The sequence below is a fragment of the Mixophyes fleayi genome, chromosome 8 (assembly GCF_038048845.1).
Source record: "Mixophyes fleayi isolate aMixFle1 chromosome 8, aMixFle1.hap1, whole genome shotgun sequence".
Classification (NCBI taxonomy): domain Eukaryota; kingdom Metazoa; phylum Chordata; class Amphibia; order Anura; family Limnodynastidae; genus Mixophyes; species Mixophyes fleayi.
This window is the reverse complement of record NC_134409.1, coordinates 121,951,063-121,978,250: the sequence shown is the minus strand read 5'-3', so window position 1 is coordinate 121,978,250 and position 27,188 is coordinate 121,951,063. Positions and strand designations below refer to the sequence as shown.

At 42.0% G+C, this 27,188-nt stretch overlaps 1 protein-coding gene across 1 annotated transcript in view; it reads left to right on the top strand.

The window, feature by feature from the left end:
• Positions 1-26,629, top strand: part of PRICKLE2 (prickle planar cell polarity protein 2) — a 938,433-nt gene extending 911,804 nt beyond the window's left edge. Inside the window, exon 10 of the transcript XR_012678591.1 lies at positions 26,578-26,629. The gene's annotated coding sequence lies outside the window, so the exon portion shown is untranslated. The remainder of the gene's footprint in view (positions 1-26,577) is intronic.
• Positions 26,630-27,188: the final 559 nt, after the last annotated feature.

The window sequence follows — 27,188 nt, the reverse complement described above, 5'->3', positions numbered from 1 at the left end:
TGCCTTGTATTATTGAATGTTTATATGTAACACCAGTGTGCATTATTATATTGTATATATATATATATATTTTTTAGTCCATACTGTTATCCATATTAAGTGGATTTTTATTTGTGTTTATTAAATATTGTGCCGATTAGAGTTTTTGCGCTATCTTTTTTAGTATTTTAGTTTTATCTCTTCCACATAACACTAATATCGCCCTAAGACCTTCCGCATTACACCAATACCACCCTCAGATCCTCCACATTACAGCAATACCACCCTCAGCCCCTCCACATTACACCAATACCGCCCTCTGCCTCTCCACATTACACCAATACATCCCTCAGCCCCTCCACATTACACCAATACCGCCCTCTGCCTCTCCACATTACACCAATACCGCCCTCTGCCTCTCCACATTACACCAATACCACCCTCAGCCCCTCCACATTACACCAATAGCGCCCTCTGCCTCTCCACATTACACCAATACCACCCTCAGCCCCTCCACATTACACCAATACCACCCTCAGCCCCTCCACATTACACCAATACCGCCCTCTGCCTCGCCACATTACACCAATACATCCCTCAGCCCCTCCACATTACACCAATACCACCCTCTGCCTCTCCACATTACACCAATACATCCCTCAGCCTCTCCACATTACACCAATACCGCCCTCTGCCTCTCCACATTACACCAATACCACCCTCAGCCCCTCCACATTACACCAATACCACCCTCAGCCCCTCCACATTACACCAATACATCCCTCAGCCCCTTCACATTACACCAATACATCCCTCAGCCCCTCCACATTACACCAATACATCCCTCAGCCCCTCCACATTACACCAATACCACCCTCAGCCCCTCCACATTACACCAATACCACCCTCAGCCCCTCCACATTACACCAATACCGCCCTCTGCCTCGCCACATTACACCAATACATCCCTCAGCCCCTCCACATTACACCAATACATCCCTCAGCCCCTCCACATTACACCAATACCGCCCTCTGCCTCTCCACATTACACCAATACCACCCTCAGCCCCTCCACATTACACCAATACCACCCTCAGCCCCTCCACATTACACCAATACATCCCTCAGCCCCTCCACATTACACCAATACATTCCTCAGCCCCTCCATATTACACCAATACTGCCCTCTGCCTCTCCACATTACACCAATACCACCCTCAGCCCCTCCACATTACACCAATACCACCCTCAGCCCCTCCACATTACACCAATACATCCCTCAGCCCCTCCACATTACACCAATACATTCCTCAGCCCCTCCATATTACACCAATACTGCCCTCTGCCTCTCCACATTACACCAATACCACCCTCAGCCCCTCCACATTACACCAATACTGCCCTCTGCCTCTCCACATTACACCAATACCACCCTCAGCCCCTCCACATTACACCAATACATCCCTCAGCCCCTCCACATTACACCAATACTGCCCTCAGCTCCTCCACATTACACCAATACATCCCTCAGCCCCTCCACATTACACCAATACATCCCTCAGCCTCTCCACATTACACCAATACATCCCTCAGCCCCTCCACATTACACCAATACATCCCTCAGCCCCTCCACATTACACCAATACATCCCTCAGCCCCTCCACATTACACCAATACCACCGCTACCCTCAGCTCTTCCACATTACACCAATATCATCCTGAGACCCTCTACATTACACCAATATTACCCTCAGCCCCTCCACATTACACCAATATCATCCTGAGACCCTCTATATTACACCAATACTACCCTCAGCCCCTCCATATTACACCAATACCACCTCAATCCTCAGACCTTCCACATTACAACAATACCACACTCAGCACCTCCACATTACACCAATATCATCCTGAGACCCTCCACATTATACCAATATCATCCTGAGACCCTCCACATTACACCAATACCACTCCCACCCTTTTAAGTAAATTAAATAAAGTTGTTTTTCATTACAAGGAGACAATCTACCAGTAATTAAAACAAGGAGGACTAAATGTGCACTACAAAAATAAACTATTACATTATTTCTTTATGTGCCCATAGGAACCAGTCAGATTATAGCTATCATTTTGTTGAATGTACTAGATAAATGATGACTAAAATCTGATTGGTTGCTATGGGCAACACCTCCACTTTCATTCTTAGAAGCTTTAGCTAACCTACCCTGAGATGATTTTTGACTATTTGGAAATATGTTTTAGTATTGTGCTTGTCCCATTTGTAAACTGCTGCAGATTATGCTGGAGCTATAAATAAATGTTATTATTATTATTATTATTATTATTAATATTATCTAATATATAAATGTCTAGTGGCGCGTGTTAGTCTGTCTTTCTGTGTGTGTGTAAAAAATAAAACCAAGCTGCAGCGCCACCTGCTGGGCGGAGTTATACACTGACCTACTAAATTCTTAGTGTGTGTGGAAAAAAAAATTCAGAAAGGGCTGAAATTTGGTATACTAAGATGTTTTTAATTTGTTAATTTAATTTGTTAATTGTAAAAAGTGTTTATAAAGATTTTAAAAATATATATATATATTTCTTGAAGGAGAAGTGACAGTTGGGAGTGGTTGGTGGTTGCCAGGGGTGACAGTGGGGAGTGGTTGGTGATTGAGGCCCGGGCTATGGCCCAAATGCATGACAAGAACCTTTTTAACACCTTAAGTAGCTTGATTTGACTAGAATGCATGAGTATCATGCACGGGTTAACTTATTATTAATAATAATAATAATAATAATAATAATAATAGTAAATAATAATAGTAATGCTTCAATTAAAATTATGCATTGGTTTTAATGAAAATAAAAATGAGGTTTTAATAAGGGTACAGACTTGCTAGCTTTTAGCTAAATGTGTTCATATTAATTGTACTTAATTAGTCACTGCTATCCAGGTCTGTTCCATTTAATAATTATGGTAAGGAAATCTGCTAATATTATTTGCCTGCTGCCATAGTACAGCCATGAACTGATCTAGAAATTCCGGGATTCAGATAATGGAAACAGATTTCGAACAGTGACTCATCAACTCGTATTATGTATCTCCTGTCAATTATTGCTTAACCAGAGTGTCCATTATCCCACAGTGGATGATTCATTCCATGTTTTTGGATTCCCTAATGCTTTTATTTGACAAGAGGCGCACAGTCCTCTCCGTCTCCTTCAAAGGCAGCTTCTATTGTTCTGACATTTTTATTCCTTCCTGACTACAAAGGTCCTCACTGAAGGCGGAACAAATGGAAAAACAATTCTCCCGTACATGAGATATGTTACTGAGTACCTCCTGATATCATGAAAAGATTGGTGATATTAAAATTTACCACTGTCTATTGAGGGGATGATAACAAAAACAAATTACGAACAATGACATGAAACTGGAAGCAAGTATGGCGCCGGCCCCGTGAGCTTACCATCTAAAACATGCGGGGACAATTTAAACATACGGTAGAGGAATAAATAATGTAGCTCTTTGTTGGGAAAGTACATGTGTCTACTGCAAGGATGGAGCATTATCAAACATCATTACTAAAACAGCCATTGGCAACTGGTATTTTTGTGCACCTACACATGGTGTGGTTGGAATGAGGAGTGACAGTTGAAGGTTAGGACATAAAAGATAAATTGTTGAATGCAGCTACAGCGCCTAAAAACAAAATTAGATTTTGTTTTCCCACATTTTAATTGTATTAGTTGTAATATGTTTATATAGTTAATCACAGATTATTTAAATAGAGGAGACTAGCTCAGAACTCCTGTATTGGCAACATTTATAGATTCAGTGTAACCTGGATCTACCAACAGCTGACTTGCAAACCACTTTTAGATGAGAGGATTCTAAAAGACAGGAGAACCCTATGGGGCAAACGCAGGATTTGTAGAGGGGGGTTTCCACACCACGCCACCAGTGGGCGTGACCAGCATGCATGGGGGCGTGGCTATAATTTTAGACAGTGCTTGGCTGCTCTCCAACTCTTCCTATCCCCATAATATACATGGGCAATGCTGCGTGCACTACTGTTAGGTGCACGCAGCTCTCCCTTTTCAAGCAGAGCTGTGTGAAGCAGGAGCAGGGTCCAGCCACCTCGATTATACAGTGCCCCAGGCTTGGAGGGGGTTTACAGGGACTAGGAACCCCCCTTCTCGGTTTGTCTATGCCCTGAGACAGGTTTTTATTTCAATTCTCTTTGTCTTTCATCACTTATGGAAAGCTTTCAAGGCATACAAATATTCCTTTGTACCAATGCAGAAATGCCAACGTCTACATTAAACATCACACAACGATTATGCAGCCAGGAACGGAAATCAATGGTTCTTCCTGGGCACATCACTGGAAACCAAGTCATGTTGAGACATTATTTAAAGACATCAGTTTGTAATAACACTTGCCCCCCAACAACATACAATAAAGTATGGATAAATGGTTTGCGGGGACAGGTTAAGTGACAACATTTATGAAGCATGTAAGGTAAAACACAAGCTTTGATCTAACTATAACGTTTCACTGTATATTGGTTTAAGGGCAAAGTGTAACTTACATGTTTTCCCTTCAGCACAAAGAACAGAAGCCACATGTCACAATATGTAGACAATGTTTAAAGGGCTGTCGAGATGGGTTAAAAAGTCTAAGGTGTAAATTTATCAAGCTGCGGTTTTGAAAAAGTGGAGATGTTGTTATAGCAACCAGTCACATTTCTGGCTGATAGTATTCAATTTAAGCTATTCACTGTTTAGAATTCTTCCATCGTGTTTGAATCCACTAATCTGTATGAAATATTTGTTGCCCAAGAGCTTGCTAATGCTGTTAACCTGTGTGTATATATATATATATATATATATATATATATATATATATGGTCTCATGCATGCCAACATTTTAGTGTTTCCCTCTGGGAGATCTCGGAGGGAAGGTGATGTGTGAGGATTTACTCACAAATTAACCTATCAATATGTTTTTGAATACGAGTGGACACTGGAGCACGCAAGCACAATTTAACAAAAGTAAAAAATATCGCCCTAGCGAATTTTTTTTGTTAAATTGCATAGATAAGTCATTTTCTATCGCATATTGATAAAAAATCCACTTAACCTACTCTGAGCGCTGACTACATATATAACCTAGGACCACAGCGCTCCCCTTACGGTTTTATTACATGCTAATAACCTTTGTGTTTTGGCTAAACTCTATCTAATGAACACCGTTGAAAACCATCTGTAAGGCTGACAATCCCTTAAGCAGCATCTTATGTGCAGCAAAGTACTTACTGATTCCATCACCTAGTAACAAGCTCTTATGGGGATTGTCTCTAATTTTCCTAATTGATCACTATACTCCATCTAACTACTATTTCATAACATAACACACACCTCTCCACATCCATTAAAAGCATCTAAAATGTTTTTCTAAATATTATCTGCTCTTTCCTCTCTGCACCCTGAAGTAATCTTAATATTTCGGTGACAGCCACATTGACTAATGCACTTCGGTAATTACTGCTTATTTTGGAATCCTTAAATTCTCTCTCTCTTATATTCACACAGGAAACTTTGTGCACATGTACTTCACTGTTGCCTATGGATCAACCGATTGCTTATGAGGACATCCTGAAAACCGCCACTCCTTGGATATTTAGCAAATGTTTCTGATAATGAATTAATGGATAACTTATCTTTAAAAACACATAGGCAGTTCATGGGCCACCAGTCTTATAGATACTTAATGTGCCATGAGTAGAACACTCCAACATTAGTGAAGTGTATATTCTTAACATATGAAAACTGGCCACATACACTGCAGAAGTAGTAGTCTTATTAGTAGGATGCTGCATAGATAATAAAAAATCGGGCTGTTATTGGAGCATGTGTTGCTCTGAAACAAGCCTGATAGATATCAGTCTGATCATTGGTAATCCTCCGAGGCCCGAGTGTTGCCAGAAGAGGTACGGCTTTTTGGCTAAACAGCCAGATCTTTCCATTTGGACCACCTGTTGCTAAGCAATCTGAACAAGCAGTAGACTCTATGGGGCTGGTTTACTAAAGCTTCTGAAAAGGAACAATGGTGGTGTCGTCTGTAGCAACCAATCACATTCTAGCTATCATTTATTTAGTGCATGCAAGAAAATCATAGCAAGAATCTGATTGTTTGCTATGGGCAACGACTCCACTTTTCCTCTTTGGATGCTTTTGTAAATCCACCCTTAGGGTCTCAGAGGATTCATGAAACAGGGTCGGCTGGGGAGACCTGGAACAGGGTTGGCTGTGGATACATGGAACAGGATCAGCTGTGGAGACATGGAACAGGGTCAGCTGTGGAGACATGGAACGGGGTTGGCTGTGGAGACATAGAACAGGGTCTGCTGGGGAGACATGGAACAGGGTCTGCTGGGGAGACATGGAACAGAGTCTGCTGGGGCGACATGGAACAGGGTCAGCTGTGGAGACATGGAACGGGGTTGGCTGTGGAGACATAGAACAGGGTCTGCTGGGGAGACATGGAACAGAGTCTGCTGGGGCGACATAGAACACGGTCTGCTGGGGAGACATGGAACAGGGTCTGCTGGAGAGACATGGAACAGGGTCGGCTGGAGAGACATGGAACAGGGTCGGCTGGAGAGACATGGAACAGGGTCGGCTGGAGAGACATGGAACAGGGTCAGCTGGAGAGACATGGAACAGGGTCGGCTGGGAAGACATGGAACAGGGTCAGCTGGGGAGACATGGAACAGGGTCAGCTGGATAGTGATGGAACAGTCTGCTCAGGAGACAGAACCATTGGTGCCTCTTTCAGGGCCCCACACAGATGGCACATATGTGTAAACTGGATTTCTATCCCAATAAAAATAAATGAGACCATAGGTTCTGCAGAGTAGAGTTGACACTGATTCAACATAACCACATTAATCTTCACTATATACAATTATCCATTCTACATCGTAATCACATTTCAAGGCATGACTATTGTTGATTAAGTTTAATTAAACTCATCGTTCTTGAGAGCAATTTGATCTCAGGTGTAACATTGTTTTTAATAATATTCAGTGGAATTGGGGAACTTAATCTGTGATTTAATTATTCGTAGTATGAGGTTAGTATCACAATTGAGAAAAGGAAAACCAAGGAAAATGTCAGGTCAATACGCAGGAAACCCTTTTGTGCATATATGGTACATTTTCAGGCTTAACTTCAGGCTATTATTATAAGGAGCACGATAAAGAACTGATAAATAATTCTAAGTCCAACTACCCCTCCACAGATACATACCATTATATATCGTAATCTTATACTTAGGATATATAAATCTAATGTATCGTAATCCCTTCAGCCGCTGAACATTTGCAGTTCTACATGTAACCCCCTGTCACTGTGTGTATTGTGGGGTGCAAAGGGTACACAGTGCACCTCCTTCTCAAACCCTGACTAGCTGATGGGCATGGGTGTAGATGATCAGGGGGTCCCTGCACATGCAGGTGTTTCTCTGTAGTTAGTGGGACACAGGTAATGTCACTTTGTGATGCAGTGTAATAAAAGTCACAATCATTTGGGCGCCAGACCATCTCTGTGATAAACTGAACTTTTATTTACACTCCTCTTCCTCCAGCACGATAATCATAATGGTTGCAGCAATAAAGAAAAATATATATAGCTCCTCACTCTCTCCAGCACAGTTCTTAATGTTATCCAGATGTTAAATAACATAATTTACATGTCTCTTGCACTCCATACTCACTGCAGATCACCCTCCTCTGCAAGGGCACTCACATGGATGCTAATAGGCAGGCAGCTTCTCCTCCATGCAGCTCTGACACGCTCTGTGTACTTCTCAACTGCAGCTCATCCCTCTTCTGCGGGGATAATGTCTCCTGTGCTCTGACACTTCACTCTGTGTACTTTCAGCCTCAGGATCTGACAATACAGCTACCATGCCTCTTTTAGCTACCCTCATCCAGGGTCTCTTCCATGCAAAGTGTCCTCCTCTATCTTGGGTTCTTTATAGTGACATGGAGTTCTCCCCCTCATCCAGGGCACACATTCCTTGCCCTGGTGCAGTCACCATGCTCAGATTTCCAGGCAATGCTGGGGATCCTGGAGCTTCTACCCCCAGTCCCCAGCTACCATCTCTCCTCTCCTGTGTCTCCTCTCTCTCTCCTTCTGTCTCTCTCTTCTCTATCCCCCCTTAATGACAGCTCCTCCTTCCTCTCACTCAGTCTCACAGGCTGGGCTGGGTTATCACCATGGTAACCAGTTTATGTAACTTTTTATAAACTTCTAGCTTACCCTCTAGGTGACCCCTTCTGTATTCACTGAAGTGCAGGGTTTTACTAGAACACCACTAGGGGGGTGTTACATACAGATAACTACAACCTTGTAAGTAGTTTCTTTATGGAAGGAAAAGGAGGATGAGAGTATATTATTATTATTATTATTATTATTATTATTATTAGTGCTAGGAATAGCAAACTTCCAAAGTGTCCCTATTTAGGAGAGATAGTCCTGACTCTGGGGGACTCTCCCCTATTGACAAATGTGTGAGTATTTGGGGGAAGGGTTGGGGGGGACCTAGAGCTTTGAAGCACTAGGCAATCCCTGTTGGATGTGGGACTCCCCTACGTTATGTGACCATGACCCCATATTCGGAGCAGCAGCTGCCCAAATGCCAACACTGCAAATGTGTGTGTGTATGTATGTAAGAGTATTAGTATCTATAGGTGCACCTACTGCATTCATTTTTTCAAACAGGTTACACACAGACAAGCAGGAGATGAAGTGGGTGGGGCTTAGCCAACATATAGCCTATCAGATCATTAGAATGTAATCAGCAGCAGAATTTCAGCCAAACTGTGTTTTGGCAAGTGTGAAATGGGAGAAGCCAGGCCAACATCTATCCATTCTGAGCATATACACATTAAACAGCTAAGTGTAGTGATGCAAAGTTCTTGTTAAGTTAATGCAGAAAGATTGACACAGCACACAAACAGGTTTGGTTTTGTACTAATCTGGAATGCCCAGTGTATCAAAATTTGCATTATTTTGCCAAATTAGGCTCCTTTGCAAAAAAAAAAGTCATCTTACCATTTTTCGTCCCACAAATTCATAAACCTCTTTATGAAACAAAGTTCATACATACAACTTGTTTATTTTTACCATGATTTATTTTGTATTGTAATTATTATTATTAGTGTTATTATATAATCTATACTATAGTTTGACAGTGTTTTCTCATTTGAGATGTTAAAGTTACTCTCTGCTGAATTACGGCTGTAAACTAAGTAGCTCCATCTCCTTTCCTAATGAATTATGAATTGATGCCGCACACGGACATTTCTGAGTTATGTTCCCCTGTAGCACACACAATGCTTGCTTACAAAATACTACATATTTCTAGTCACCGTTTAGGAAATCTTTTGCCTTTCACAGTATTGTTATTCCATAGAGTGCTGTTGTATATGTTATTACTGAAGGGTGCCCTGGGCTCTCTTTAATTTACTGAATGTAAAAAAAATGTGTTTGCTGTGAAATGGTTTTTGTTTGTAGAATGCACATAAATTACAATTATGCTGTATTTTTTGTAGACTTTACATGAGCAGCCCCCCCCCTCCCCCCCGTTTGCCTGGTGGGTGAACCACTGGCTGTAGATCTTTGTAAATCGGGGAGGGCTGGCAAATTTTAGCCCAAGGAACAAGACTCGACTCAGCAGCCTATTAGGATCATTTTAAAGGACGAAAAATGGAGGTGGTCCAGTGAGCCAGCCCAAGGAAGCCCACTATGGGAGCGGCCCAGGGGGCAGATGCCCACCTGCCCCCCAGCCTGCCCCTGGGTGTAATTCACCTCTGTGGGTGAACAGCTACAGGTGTCTCTAACCATGCAAGTGTAATAAAAGTGTAAATTGCAGGAATAGCAGATGTAATGGTGCAAATGGTGGAATGGGGGCAAGGCCTCTCCTTGAAAATAAATTAGGCATTATTGCCCACTCTCCCTCGATGTGTGTGAGACTTCAAATTCGGGGTAGGTCTCCCGGATTCACGGGAGAGCTGGGCATTCTCACACATCCTGCTCAAGTGGGCAGGATGGGAGTCTCCATGACGTGATTTGCGGTGAATAATTGTGGCCCTGTACCCTGCGACAAAATTACGCTTGCATGTCATTGCGGGGGGCGTGACCAAAATGACACGATTCGCAGCACTCCATCCGGTTCCATCCTCATACCTCTCGAGGGGAGGTCTAAAAAGTTAGTAATTTTGAAATTAGGTAGATCTTTATATACATCGTACAACTTCAGCACAGTTCACTTAATTATATAGTCAGTATTTTCACTTGACATAAGAGCTGACACTCTTTCTTATGGAACTGTCACTCTCTTTCCCGCCTCTGACTCTGCACAGCTGCAGCCACATTAGCACACTCGGGGTACTCCCAAATAAAGGACAGGCATTCTCAGGGCCTCCTTCAGCAATCATTAGGCCCAGTACGGGCCCCCTGTGTCCGTCCCCCCCTCCCATGAGCAACAGCAACACATACTTACCTGGGGCCCCGCTGGTCTCCGCTACTCTGTCTTCAGCCTGGCTGTCACTGTGACAGCCAGGCACCAGGATGCGATCGCAGGGGTGGAGGAATCATTCCCCCTGCGATCATGTGATCTGACTGTGACAGCCAAAGCACATGATCGCAGGGGGAATGAATCCTCCACCCCTGCGATCGCATCCTGGTGCCTTACTGTCACAGTGACAGCCAAGCTGAAGACAGAGTAGCGGAGACCAGCGGGGCCCCAGGTAAGTCTGTGCTGCGCTGTTGTACCGGGCCCCCTGGTGAGCCCGGGCCCGGTACAACAGTACCCCCCCCCCCCCCGTACCCCCCTGATGGCGCCCTGGGCATTCTTAATGCTCTTGACTTTCCGCAGCATCTATGCCTCTGTCGTTGCGCTCTCTCTACATATAGCTTAGAATCGAACTGGTGTCACTCTGAACTCAATCTTAAGTTTAAAACTTGGTTCCTGAAAACACTCTTTACTTGCTCCTAAAGGCATCACAAGGGGTTCGACATTCACTTACTCACGCCGCAATGTTGTTACATATGACTGATGAAAATGAGGGTCTTCTGGATAACCGGTGACAAGTGAATACCTCTAGTAATCATTCTCTATGCAGGTAATCAAAAGTCCAGATCCTTAAATAAATGTGAGAGCGTGATTAATGAAATTTGATGTAGCTTCATCAACAAAAGGGAACCTGAATCTCTTTACCTATTAAGGCAGTATGATATATACAAAGAAATAACCAAGCAAGCAGAAACTAAATGGAATATATGATTGAAAAGATTACCAAAGACAGTAACAATACAACATATACATAAACTCTGCCCTACTCATTAGGGCTACACACCCCACTGTGGATAATGGTCACCCCTGACAACAGTCTCCAGTGGGCATATGTCATATTCAGCACTAGATGTAGGTCTGTAATATATCTGGGTAGTAGCCTGAGCATCTTTTGGAGGCCTCTGACATCGCCTGTGTCTCACATTCAGCTGGCATTGTGTTATCTGTCTTGGAGCTGGCTCCTGGTGCAGTAATACTTTGGGATTCAGCTTGAGCGTACAGCCTCAGGCTGGCAGAAACAGTTTCTGACTTATAACAGACCACAATTATACTTGCTACTGATCACTGTCCCTGAGATATTTCCTAAGCAGCTGCAGGGCCAGATCAGTCTTCACTTGTCCTAGGACTTACGTTTAAAAAAATAAAAATTGCAGATGCCATCACTGGTTCTGAACAGGGTCCCAGATTTAGAGTTGTAGGGGGGCTATGTGCAACTTTGGGGCTAGCTCTGGGCAGTCTGTAATTATTATTATTATTATTATTATTATTATTATTATTATTATTATCATTGCTCTGCTCCATGGGGGCTGCCCCAGCCCAGGACCAGCCACCAATGACCCGCAGTCCTCCCAGACCCACCCATCCCGTCCTAGCTCCACCCATCGACTATGTATATTCAGATTATATTAGATTTATAGGCAGTGGGAGGGGTATTTTTCCAGCTGCACCTTTAATACCAGTTTGGATCAGAGGGGGGCTGGTTCCAAACCAATCAGTGGAAGGAGTAGGGTCTTTTGACAGCACAATTTAGTGATACAAGTCCTCTGTCAAACTGATGTTGGATTACATGTTAATATAAAACTCTCTCTGAATTGCATTTAACATTTACCATCTCATGGGAAGCAGCCAATCTGAGAATGCAGCCTACTAGTATGATTCATACACTATGAATCAGCAATATCAGTTGCATGGCTACTATCTTATGAATATTTCTCAGGTACTGGCTTAGCACACGAATGGCTGGCTCCATTGTATGTAGAAGGTAGGAAAATGTAAATGGTGACTTCATTTTAATTTTTTTTTTTTAAGCATCACCACGGTTAAATCCTGACTTGGCTGAGTCACAGCTGACAGCGCTTAGATATGAGCTACATCTCTTAAAAAGAGCAACTTGTTCTATAATTCCTCTATCCATTCAAATATATAATAATATGGTCAACGTGATCAACTTGATAACGATACACACCAAAGGTATTATTTATAGAATGATTATGGGTCACAATTAGAGTAGGCTACAGTTTTGCGGCCTGAGCATAGGCATAACATTTCCGGTACAAAATTGTGGCCTAGCATCTTAAGATACTTCCAACTCAGTTCAGTAACTAACGTCAGGGCTGTAGCTGGTTGCCACTAACCCAGGGAGAAAACAAGTGTGGAGATTCTCTGAAAAAGCAACAGCCAGCACCAAGCTATGCATCTGATTGGTTGGTGTATATAGGAATACAGCTCTGATTGGCTGTTAGCATATTGACCACTTCCATTGATTTGCGTTGCAGCTCCCCTAGAAGCAAATACTTGTCATTATATCATGGGTTTTTTTTTTCCATTGGATAAAGTCAGGACTGAAGAAAAAAGTGTCCATACAGATTTGTGCTGAATATTAGTGGTATACATTTGTGGAACTACATGCTTCAGTACGTCATGGCAGCCATACCCTTGCTGGCACTTGTAGTTCCACAAATGTACGTAATAATTTTCTCACTTTAAACCATAGCCGGATCATACATTTGGCAACCTAGGCTTACGTTTACGGCCCAGTGGGCACTGAGGGGACCCAGTATAAACTAACCCATTTTTATGTTTTGGTTTTTTGACAATTAGAGAAGAAAAGGAGGCCCAAACCAGAGCGTTGCCTACGGCCCGATAGGCTCTTAATTCAGCTTTGTTTTAAACTATTAATTTGGCACCCACCACTCAAGTACGAGCCCCAATGCTGTTCAGCACAGGGCTGGTTTGCACTAGGGAGGGGGCCCACACAATCGTCAGCACATATCTTTACACCAGGGTGAGTCATAAATATCATGTCTCCAAAGAGGCGTATCTGCAGAAGCAGCCAGCTCTAAATAGGTCATCTCTCCAGGCCACTTGTCCAATTACACATGCTTTCTTCTATTGTAAATACCTTGCACTTGCACGCCCAGGGGCAGGCTGGGCTGGGGGGCAGGGGGGCATCTGCTCCCATAGTGGGCTACCTTGGGCTGAGTCACTGAGCCACCTGCATTTTTTTTCCTTTAAAATAATCCTAAAGTTCCTAATAGGCTGCTGAGTTGAATCTTGCCCCCCCGGGGTAAAATATGCCAGCACGCCCCAGTTCTGACTTTCGGGGCGTACAGTCCCGTACGTCACTGGTGCAAGTTACAGTTCATGGAATTCATAATTATACCTTGTCTTACTATGTAGGCACAGCACTCAGTTGGAATCTCTAAATCATCATCATCATCATCATCATCATCACCATTTATTTATATAGCGCCACTAATTCCGCAGCGCTGTACAGAGAACTCATTCACATCAGTCCCTGCCCCATTGCGGCTTACAGTCTAAATTCTCCAACACACACACACACACACACACACACACACACAGACTAGGGTCAATTTGTTAGCAGCCAATTAACCTACCAGTATGTTTTTTTTGGAGTGTGGGAGGAAACTGGAGCACCCGGAGGAAACCCACGCAAACACGGGGAGAACATACAAACTCCTCACAGAAGAGGCCATGGTCGGGAATTGAACTCATGACCTCAGTGCTGTAAGGCAGAAGTGCTAACCACTTAGCCACCGTACTGCCCCAGGCCCTGTATGTGCACTTTCATATAATAGTTTCCTATAACACCGCTCTTTCTATATATTATGCTAGAGATGTTACTATACATGAATAGCTCTCTATAATTATTTCCTACAGACCAAAGTGCTAATAATACTATAGCATTATTAGTCAATTTGCAAAACAAGTACAAATTGCATAAATTAACACATTTTTTGTAAATGTTTGCTATATTCTTTTTTTGATAGTGTAAGATCCCAAGAAAATGGATTTAATTCCCATCTGCACTTAAAGCCTCCGGTAATACAGTCCTCATATTTAATAAACTCTTGATAATTATTCTTGCATGTGCACGTACAAAATATGACTCTATTGCTTTGATAAACCCTAATTATAGAATACTACCATATGGTGGAGATCTCCTATAATGATTGTCACCTATTTCCAACAATGTATAATAGACATGTAAAATACTTTCACTGACATAACAAGGGAGAAATTAGCGCAATGTATAAACTAATCTATTATCTCATCATCATTTATTTATAAGGTTCTACAAAAAGCAGCGCCTGATAGTGAATATACAATATCATACAAAAAACAAATCAAACATAAAAACGCAACAAGGACATGCAAGGTTGATGGAAAGATGCAGACATGAGACATTGGGTAGAGAGCGCCTTGCTCATGAGAGCTTATAATCTAGACAAATTATTAAATACTTAAATATCATATGGATGTTCTCCTGATTATCTCTTGTGTTTTCTTATGTTGTCACAAAGCCATAATAATAATAGGGGTGTCCAAAACGTTTTTAAACTGGTGGCTCAGTGGTTAGTACTTCTGACTCACAGCACTGCGGTCATGAGTTTGATTCTCAACCAGGGCCTGTGTGGAGTTTGTATGTTCTCCCCGTGTTTGTGTGGTTTTCCTCCGGGTACCCCGTTTTCCACCCACACTCCAAAAACATACCGGTAGGTTAATTGGCTGCTAGCTAAAATTAACACTAGTCTGTTAGTCCGTCCCCAGCACCTAGGAGAAGTGCGGGGACGACCCCTGGCACATAGTCAATACTTGCCTACTTTGGGCAAGTTCTTTCCGGGAGAGGGGCATGACTGGAGGGCGGGAGGGGGCGGGGTGCGGCCAAACTTGTACATTTGGCCCCGCCCCAGCGACGGAAATGACGTTTTGTCGCAGGGGGTGGGTTCAAAATGGCGCGATTCACCGCAAATTGCATCATTTTGGGACAGCAGTAGCTGGATGCGGGAGATTTGGCTGCTCTTCCGGGAGTCCGTGAGACCGACCCGAATTTCGGGAGTCTCCCGGACATTCCGGGAGAGTTGGCAAGTATGACATAGTTTGAAAGCCTAAAACAGCCCACTTGTACTGTCAAGGACAGCAGCCCTTCTGGCCAATGATAGAGTTGCTATGTTGCCAATCTGGGCCTATTAAGGAGGCACCTTGGTTAAGGTGATGGTGTGGGAGGTTGTGAGTGAATATGCATAAAGCTAGTAATTATATACTCTACATTCCATCTGTTTTATCACCAACATTATTTTTCTGGTGGATAAATAAGTAGCTGGTTACAGCTAAGTAGCAACAAAAAAAGGAAAGATAACAAAAAAAAAAGGAGATTAAATGAAACATACACCAAATTTCATGCTGCCAAAGGCATGGGCCTAGTTTGCTTCTCTGGTCAATACATCTCTGTCAATTCTGCATATCCTTCTCTATTACCTCCCATAAGCTGGAGGAAAGACACATGTGTGCTGCAGCCAGCCCACTAAATAATGCAGTGATATAATGGGAGCACCCATTGGTTTTTCAGGTCACCTACAGAGCTAGAAGCAGCCTGACATACACATAATGCTCATTTTAAGACTGGACAGAGAAAGTAGTGTGAAAAACCATTTATCCAAAGCAATGAGTCACACGGTGCCAGCTGCCAAGTACATTGTAATCTAGAATTGCCATTGACTTGCCATTTCAGTGAAGTAGCAGTAGAGGAATGACAGCCTGCCATCCATTCATTCTCTGTCCTCCGCACAACTGCTCTGTACCCAGTAATTGGCCGGAATACACTGCGAAATCTTCAGGGATCAGAGTTCTACAAGGACTGGAAATTATCATCTGCCGATCTTAATTTACATTTCAAAAAGCTGTGTCTCCCAGTGATATTTAACACACTTTTCTACATAGTTTTTAAAATGCACAAATATCATTATAACATGTACTGTACAGTATGCAGCAAAGAAAGACCTATTTAGTGCAAGAAGCACCTACCCCACAAGAACTTGACAGAAAGAAAGGAAACTGCTCAAAGGTACATTATACTCTCCATTTATAAGTAGGCAATATAAAATCCATTATGGGCGCAAATTAATAAGAAAATATCGCTGAAGTAGCTGAGCGATACTTAGTTGCCTCAGTGATACTGACCAGGGGCCTGATTCATTAAGGATCTTAACTTGAGAAACTTCTTATTTCAGTCTGCTGGACAAAACCATGTTACAATGCAAGGGGTGCAACTTAGTATTCTGTTTTGCACATAAGTTAAATACTGACTGTTTTTTCATGTAGCACACAAATACCTGATAGCTTATTTGTACACTGAAATTTAAAGTTGATATTTGTGTGCTACATGAAAAAACAGTCAGTATTTAACTTATGTGCAAAACAGAATACTAAGTTGCACCCCTTGCATTGTAACATGGTTTTGTCCAGGAGACTGAAATAAGAAGTTTCTCAAGTTAAGATCCTTAATGAATCAGACCCCAGGATCGGTAAGAGTTAAACTACTGTGTCACCGGGCTAGTCTCTGATATGCGCCTATGTTTGCCAGTTAGGCGTCTCTTGTATATGTAGTGGAAAAGTGAAAATATGCATGGAAACTACTTTAAAAAAGACACCATTCAGCAAACAAGAAAAACATGGTTCCAATATCAGATACTGGGACTTTTAGTGCCTCAAGCCATGGCCAACATGTTTTGTCAAACATACTTCATCAGAAGGGTGGCTTTGTCTCTCGAGCATTCTGGATTGAAGCAGCGAGAGTGTCCCAAACAATAAAACGCAGGTGTATGACTCTCACCTAATCGGAACTGCTTTCCTTCCATCCAATCAAATGGCTGGAGATGCGTGGCTATGAACCAATCACAGAGCAAGCTTGTTTTACATAGAGAAATAAGAATATTATATAGAAGAAGGTCACATAGTTTACTGTTATCCAAAATACATTTATACAGAGAATTAAAATATATAAAACTTCAATGAATAAATATATATTAAATAAAATAATGAAATTAAATAGAGGTCACAGATGTCCCAACTGCCACAATTTAGGTGAGAATTGAGAGCTCTGTCCCGCCGTTCTGATCGTGGCAGCTTTGTCCTGCAGGTGGAAAATTTGGGAAGTATGTCTCATTCACTGCTGTTCTGCATGGCATAGCAATGGTGAATGGGTACTGCACGCACGGCAATGGGGGCGTTTGGAGGAGAAGGGAGGAGAGGAGGGGAGAGCCCAGGGCAACCTAGCAATCCAAAAGCTCTAGGCATGCCCTGGGTGTTTGACCACGCCCCCATCGTGATGTAACCACGCCCCCCACGTGACATGGCCACACCCCTGTCCCGATGCTGGATACCCAAATGTTTGGCGATATGTAGTCACATCCTTAAAAGTTTCAGTGGGATGACACCTTTTCCTTTCCTTTTGATCTGTTGTAACTTAACTAGGACATGGCGGCAGAAAGATCAGAAATTAAATAAATTTTACTCTGAGAGCTATACACTTTGACTGGGAATAGTAATACAGTAGTGCTGTCACGCAGGCGCCTCTGTAATAGTACCTTTAAAGTGAGCTTGAAAGTTAGCAAAAATGATTTGCAGAGTCCTCCAACAGCTCTTTCAGAGAATAAAATGCTGTAATTGAGTGCTCTGTGTGATGTGCATTTTGCTTTATTTGATCAATAGTCCCCAATAAGCTATCACCAGCGAACTATAGCACGGCTGACCTTTTATTCAATACGTTTGTGATGACTCAGTAAGTATTAGAGAGTCTACTTCATGAAAAGCAAATCATAAATATAGAAAGAATATTTTAGACAATTTTTCACAATCTTGTTCATTTCCCCAGACAGAAACTTCCAGGCATGGAGTGAAACTGTATTTATAACTGTTTACAGAAATTTATATTTTCAAACAGAGAAATGTTCTTGCAACGTTCAGTTCCTGACACTCGATTTTGTTTGTAATACGGATCATTTCTGAGCGGTGAGGCAAGTAGATAATATTTTGAAAAGACTAATACAAAGCAGGTTATGAAAAAAATCTGACTAAAACACCAAGGGGTATATCTACTAAGCGGTGGTTCCGACGAAATGTCAGTTCCCTGCACTTTGCAGTCATTTTACAAAATGGCAATTTTATTAAGGACAAATTCCATCGGGCCCTCTCTCATCCTCCCCCCCCTCCCCATATCTCTCTCATTGTCCTCTTCAACTCTTCAACTCTCTCTTATTGTCCCCTTTATATCTCTCTCATTGCCCTTGAAATACCTCTCATTGCCCCCTCAAATTTTTCTCTCATTGCCCCTTGAAATACCTCTCATCTCTTATTGTCCTCTTCATCTCTCTCATTGCCCCTCATATCTCTCTCATTACCCCCTCATATCTCTCTCATTACCCCCTCTTATCTCTCTCATTGTGCCTCATATCTCTTTCATTGCCCCTCATATCTCTCTCATTACCCCCTCATACCTCTCTCATTGCCCCTCATATCTCTCTCATTACCCCCTCATATCTCTCTCATTGTCCTCTCATCTCTCCCATTGTCTCCTTTATATCTCTCTCATTGCCCCTCCATATCTCTCTCATTGCCCCCTCATATCTCTGAGTGCCCCCTCTATATCTCTCTCATTGTCCCTCATATCTCTTTCATTGCCCCTCATATCTCTCTCATTACCCCCTCATACCTCTCTCATTGTCTCCTCATATCTCTCTCATTGCCCCTCATATCTCTCTCATTACCCCCTCATATCTCTCTCATTACCCCCTCATATCTCTCTCATTGTCTCCTCATATCTCTCTCATTGCCCCTCATATCTCTCTCATTGTCCCTCATATCTCTCTCATTGTCATCTCATATCTCTCATTGCCCCTCACATCACTCTCATTGCTCCTCATATCTCTCTTATTGCCCCTCCATATCTCTCTTATTGTCCCCTTCATCTCTCTCTCATTGTCCCCTCCATATCTCTCTCATAGTCCTCTCATATCTCTCCCATTGTCTCCTTCATATCTCTCTCATTGACCCCTTTATATGTCTATCATTGCACCTCCATATCTCTCTCATTGCCCCCTCATATCTCTCATTGCCCCTCATATCTCTCTCATTACCCCCTCATATCTCTCTCATTGTCCCCTCCATATCTCTCTCATTGTCCTCTCATCTCTCCCATTGTCTCCTTTATATCTCTCTCATTGCCCCTCCATATCTCTCTCATTGCCCCCTCCTATCTCTGAGTGCCCCCTCTATATCTCTCTCATTGTCCCTCATATCTCTTTCATTGCCCCTCATATCTCTCTCATTACCCCCTCATACCTCTCTCATTGTCTCCTCATATCTCTCTCATTGCCCCTCATATCTCTCTCATTACCCCCTCATATCTCTCTCATTGTCCTCTCATCTCTACCATTGTCTCCTTTATATCTCTCTCATTGCCCCTCCATATCTCTCTCATTGCCCCCTCATATCTCTGAGTGCCCCCTCTATATCTCTCTCATTGTCCCTCATATCTCTTTCATTGCCCCTCATATCTCTCTCATTACCCCCTCATACCTCTCTCATTGTCTCCTCATATCTCTCTCATTGCCCCTCATATCTCTCTCATTACCCCCTCATATCTCTCTCATTACCCCCTCATATCTCTCTCATTGTCTCCTCATATCTCTCTCATTGCCCCTCATATCTCTCTCATTGTCCCTCATATCTCTCTCATTGTCATCTCATATCTCTCATTGCCCCTCACATCACTCTCATTGCTCCTCATATCTCTCTTATTGCCCCTCCATATCTCTCTTATTGTCCCCTTCATCTCTCTCTCATTGTCCCCTCCATATCTCTCTCATAGTCCTCTCATATCTCTCCCATTGTCTCCTTCATATCTCTCTCATTGACCCCTTTATATGTCTATCATTGCCCCTCCATATCTCTCTCATTGCCCTCTCATATCTCTCATTGCCCCCTCATATCTCTCTCATTACCCCCTCATATCTCTCTCATTGTCCCCTCCATATCTCTCTCATTGTCCTCTCATATCTCTCCCATTGTCTCCTTCATATCTCTCTCATTGACCCCTTTATATGTCTATCATTGCCCCTCCATATCTCTCTCATTGCCCCCTCATATCTCTCATTGCCCCATCATATCTCTCCCATTGTCTCCTTCATCTCTCTCTCATTGCCCCTCCATATCTCTCTCATTGCCCCCTCCTATCTCTGAGTGCCCCCTCTATATCTCTCTCATTGTCCCTCATATCTCTTTCATTGCCCCTCATATCTCTCTCATTACCCCCTCATACCTCTCTCAATGTCTCCTCATATCTCTCTCATTGCCCCTCATATCTCTCTCATTACCCCCTCATATCTCTCTCATTGTCCTCTCATCTCTCCCATTGTCTCCTTTATATCTCTTTCATTGCCCCTCCATATCTCTCTCATTGCCCCCTCATATCTCTGAGTGCCCCCTCTATAGCTCTCTCATTGTCCCTCATATCTCTTTCATTGCCCCTCATATCTCTCTCATTACCCCCTCATACCTCTCTCATTGTCTCCTCATATCTCTCTCATTGCCCCTCATATCTCTCTCATTACCCCCTCATATCTCTCTCATTACCCCCTCATATCTCTCTCATTGTCTCCTCATATCTCTCTCATTGCCCCTCATATCTCTCTCATTGTCCCTCATATCTCTCTCATTGTCATCTCATATCTCTCATTGCCCCTCACATCACTCTCATTGCTCCTCATATCTCTCTTATTGCCCCTCCATATCTCTCTTATTGTCCCCTTCATCTCTCTCTCATTGTCCCCTCCATATCTCTCTCATAGTCCTCTCATATCTCTCCCATTGTCTCCTTCATATCTCTCTCATTGACCCCTTTATATGTCTATCATTGCACCTCCATATCTCTCTCATTGCCCCCTCATATCTCTCATTGCCCCTCATATCTCTCTCATTACCCCCTCATATCTCTCTCATTGTCCCCTCCATATCTCTCTCATTGTCCTCTCATATCTCTCCCATTGTCTCCTTCATATCTCTCTCATTGACCCCTTTATATGTCTATCATTGTCCCTCCATATCTCTCTCATTGCCCCCTCACATCTCTCATTGCCCCATCATATCTCTCCCATTGTATCCTTCATCTCTCTCTCATTGTCCCCTCCATATCTCTCTCATTGTCCTCTCATCTCTCCCATTGTCACCTTTATATCTCTCTCATTGCCCCTCCATATCTCTCTCATTGCCCCCTCATATCTCTGAGTGCCCCCTCTATATCTCTCTCATTGTCTATATCTCTCTCATTGTCCCTCATATCTCTTTCATTACCCCTCATATCTCTCTCATTACCCCTTATATCTCTCTCATTGTCTCCTCATATCTCTCTCATTGCCCCTCAAATCTCTCTCATTGCCCCTCATATCTCTCTCATTGTCATCTCATATCTCTCTCATTGTCTCCTCATATCTCTCTCATTGTCCCTCATATCTCTCTCATTGTCTCCTCCATGTTGCTTCCATTGCCCTCTTTCACATTACTTTTAGTTCTGACAGACGTTCTGCTGCCACTCCTATACTGCTCAGACACGAAGTGCGCACACTTCCCCTCTTAGCACAGGATTGTGGGGCTGCCTGACGTCTCCTCAGACCTCTCTCAGACAGTTCTCTGAGGAGACTCGACAGAATAACTTTTTTAGATGGTGCATAAGGGCCTCTATGTTAGAGGGTCTGTTACATGCTGGCCCACCTAGCATCCTGAAAACCCCTGGCAAGGCTGGTGAGGAACAAACAGGAATGCCTTTATATTTAAGATATGTGTCTGAGTTTATTTGTTTGTTTCACTGTATCACTTTTTATTTTTTTGTATTTGTAGAACTGATATAGGACAGGAGGGTATATTAAGGATCGGTGGCGCTGACTTACTACTCATGACACAAACCAACGCTCAGAGGTGAACATTAAGTACCGGACAGGAAAATCTGGGCTGTAAATAATAAGGTGTTTGTGTGTTATCTCCGTTATCTAGATCCAAGCTAAAACACTTCCTGTGCTGTTGAGATCGCAAAACATTGACACAATTTGTCTGACTGGGAGCAGAGAGAAACCTGTTGGGGATTCTGTTAAGAGATTAGTATTACTCTTGATTATTCATATCCTAATTGCTCCCAGCACTTTATTCTACAAACAAATATGGATTTAAAAAGCATGGTACAGAAACAGAATAAGAAAAAGATTAAAGGCATACTGATAAGGAAAAAAGAGCTTCAAACACATTAAAATAAGTTGCATTCACAGACTGCATTATTCAAAATTCTTTGGAATCTGCAACACATTTTATATAAATAAACTCTGACAGGCGCCCAAATCAATTTGCCTATGAAATGTAATTAACTCAATTAAGAATACAGTGAATGTTAAAATAGTGTTGAGTACGGCACATGTTTTTATGCACAAAATACGCCTAGTTGTAAACCATACACATACATTGGAGCAGGCTACTCTGATAATTACCTGCGCAGGGGTTTTGCAAAAAAATTTGCTGCCTTGCTCTCAGCAAAAGTAAGAGCATCACCACAAAGACCTGGACAGCCTCATTTAAAGATTACAGAGGCGGAACAGTGCATCATAGCAGAACTTGGGTAGAGTCCCAGTGATTTTGCTGTAGCTTCCTGGGACCCCATTCTGCTCTGATAAGACCTGAAAGGGAGCCTCTTCTGAGCCTGCGGCACAGGTTGGGCTCATGCGCTGCTCAGAAAAGAACCCCACTCTGCTCTTTTCAAAGGTGTGACGTGATCTCAGGGATATCCATGGGGGCCTAGTGGGAGGCCAGGCTGCCCATTCCGGTGCACCCACTGCACCCATGGTTGTTCCACCACTGACAAATTACACTGTTCCTTTTTTTACATAAAATACAGCTCATTTATTAGTCATTTATGAACAGATATTAATTTAGTGCCTGCATATTATGCAGCACTTTACAGAGAAAATATAATTCTCCACATTAGTTCCTGCCCCAGTGGTGTTTACAATCTATATTCCACAAAACATGGCTACACACACACACACGCACTACTACTCCCTTTAAGTATCACAACTTTATATTACCTTTATTTACATCGATTTATGTGCGCATATTAATAGAATTATGGCATGACATGTGCTTTGCTGGACTTAAAGGTACCCTATTGAAATAGCCAAAGACAGTTTGAGAGATATGAAAAGGACAATGGGAGGTATTTAAAGGAACAATGAGAATAATACGGTGCAATGAGAGAGATAGGAGACAATGGGAGAGATACGAAGGGGACAGTGAGAGAGATAAGAGGGGACAATGAGAGATATTTAAAGGGACATGAGAATGATATGGGGCAAGGAGAGAGATATGTGGGGACAATGAGAGAAATATGAAGGGGACAATGAGAGGGATATGAAGGGGGCAATGAGAGATATATTAGGTGGCAATGAGAGAGATTATAAGGGGACAATGAGAGAGATATGAAGGGGGCACTGAGAGAGCGCAAAGGGCAATTCACCTACTACATCCTACCATTTTCAGGAGGGAACAGGAACAGAGTAGGGGCGTATGTAATGTACAGTAAGGACATGCCTGACTCAAACGCACTCAGCAGTGTCCGATTCAGGCTCTGGGCATCTCTCAGGTACATGTTTTTCAGCCCTATCTCTTGCTCCAGCTACAGGTCTAATCTAACTGCCGATTGCTAGTGATGACGACTGTGTATGTATGCTAGGACATGTGTTTGCAATCAGGAGCAACTGTAAAAATTGTATTTTACATACAGAAGACATTCATAACCTCCTAATAAATGTATGACATGGTAAAAAATAGTACCTTTTATTTTTAATGTTTTATCATTAATACCTATATTATTAACAGGTGACATTAAATGATTTTTTTTCTTGTGCATTCTTTTATGAGTTTATATTCCTCATCATGGATGTATGCTGCTGTGTCTTGTTAATAGAGTGGAGCAGCCATGCACCCGAATTCATCAGCGCACGTATCTTCAGATTCACCCCTTGTTGAATTCTGGTGTGCGTATGCTGGAATTCCGTGTCTTGTTTCTTGACAAATCAGGCTTGTTATGTGCACAGGTTAGAGTGGACAGGTCAGAATGAGATTCTTTATTACAGAACAAGATATTCTCATGAACTTCAAAGACTGAAGGAGGTTCTGGGCACATGCAGATCTAATTTGCAGATTATACACACAAAATCAGCATTTAAGTTCCTTAATGAAGGATTCTAATTAGATTATAATTCTCTTTATTTTGTGAGAGCTCGTCATGTATAGTGTGTATTTATAAACACATGTTTGAGCAGCCTATTAAACTCCTATTCATATTTCTGTCCCTTTAAATAAATATGGCATAAAAGCAATGAGTAATAATTGGGGCACAGTAGAGAGTTATAAACCTCTGGGAAGAACTTGTAGATTAAAACAAGAGTTTTGAACATATCTCTCTGTTACTGTCTGCGGTCGTACTTCAGCCTCTCTATCGGTATAATGAGAATGTCATTTTTATGATTCCTTTGATAGAATCATTCGGTTGTTATCATGTCTGGAGCACAATATTTATGCCTCCACCCGGAGAGTGAGTTTCTATGACATTTTCAACTAGTTTAGAACATATCAAATCTGGAATAAAGTTTGTGCTAACAAGAATCTTATTATTTCCCTCTTGCTTTGATGTTTTCATCTTTGCAAAAGAAGAACTTTCACAGCTTAAAGTGAACCTGTCTCCTATGCGCAGTGGCCGTTTTGGGGCTGAGCCAATGTATATGGATTCGCACTAAGAACTAGCGACATCATTGATGCATGCAACATTTTGCAGAGTTGCCATCAACTTATGTACAGTTTATAAATAGGGATTTATCTATTTTGCATAGAGGCAAATGTAGTGCTCCTTATTTGTGTATCTAGGCTAGAGTTGTTAGTGTATTATACAGTGTAAATTGACTGCTATATGTGAAGGAGCTCCTATATCGCGGCTGATGACGCAGTTGCGGTGGGCTGAGCTTGAGCCATGCATAATGGCCACTAGCATTCCACTGCTGTTAACATTCACCGAACTTATCCGCAGTTTAAGGTATGAACTGGCTGAAAGCCAGAGCATTTCCACCAAATAAATTGTCTCTCATATGTGGCTCCATAGTAAGTTAGGTTCAAATAAAGGAAAAACATGTGCTCACAGGGCACTAAGTCAGAGCTAAGAAACCCAGAGCAGTGAGTTATCATTGCAGACAGTGTCCAGTTGTGGGAGGTGTAATAAAGCTAACAGCCCCCACCTGAAGCAGTGCATGCTGGGTAAAGGTTTATAATCCACTGAAGCAGACAAAGCAGCCCCTTTTGACCACACCACATACACACCTGGAAGTTGGGACATCTCTTCCACCTGGAGCCTACAGGACACACACTCCACAGTAAGCTTATACCCTATCTGTCTGTATCTCTGCCTACATCTTATATGTCCATCTATTTCTGTTAACTTTCCTTTCTTGCATGTATTTCTATTACCTTTCCTCTGAATCTTTATCTGTTTATTTACCTTATATGTATACTGCCTGCAACTTATATTATACTTTGCTTGCACATATATGTAAAGTTTATATCTATTTCTATTAACTTTCTGAATCTTTAAGTAACCTTTTCACACATGCTTTACAAAGGCTAGCTTCTCCCCCCATCTCAGGAATGCTTACTATCTATACTACAATGGACTCAAGCTTCCTTCCCCCCATCTCTTTTTCTCTCTCTCTCTCTCTATGCTTGGTCTGTATTATCCTTTAGGTCTGACCACATGTTACACACACATACACTATGCAACCTTCCTATATCACTCTCTCATTTATCTCATATCTTTCTCTCTCATTTAATATTTCTTTATCTACCACTTAAGCACATACTCTTTAAACATGTAAACACACACGAACATGTGCTTGCTTATACACATAGGGCCTGAGTCAGTAAGGAGAGCAAAGCATAAAAAAGGAGTAACATTTGCACCTGGGCAAAGCCATGTTGCATTGGAGGGGAGATAAATTTAAAATGTGGGGACAGATTTATAGTTGGGGTAGGACATGTCCTAGATTAACTTTAAATTTCAGTGTATTAATAAAGCTATCAAGCATTTGTGTGCTAGATGAAAAAACAGCCAGCATTTAACTTATGTGCAAAATAATAAACTAATTTGCACCCCTTGAATTGTAACATGGTTTGTCCCAGAGAACATTTACTCCTTTTTTGCCTTAATGACTCAGGCCCATACTCTTTACACATTTAAACATGCACGAACATGCTCTCTCTTTCTCTTGTTACATCTAAGCACACACTACACAAAAGAGCAATACTGACCATACTCATATACATTTCTGTCTTACAGCATATACACTAGTACATACATATATATATATAAATATATATAGAGAGAGAAATATATATATATATATATATATATATATATATACACACAACAAAATAGTATATTGTATACTTATTTCTGAAGTTTTAACATCATGTCTGTAGAATCTATAATGTATTATCTGTATTGTATGTATGCATTTATGTATTGTATGTTTGCTGATCTTTGTAAAGTAAAAGACTTGTATCTGTATGCTTGTTTTGTATGTTTAGATAACTGGAATGAATAGGATGAATGGATGTTTATATAGATAATGCAGTATAGTGAGGTAAATGATAGATTGGTATTAATTTAGCG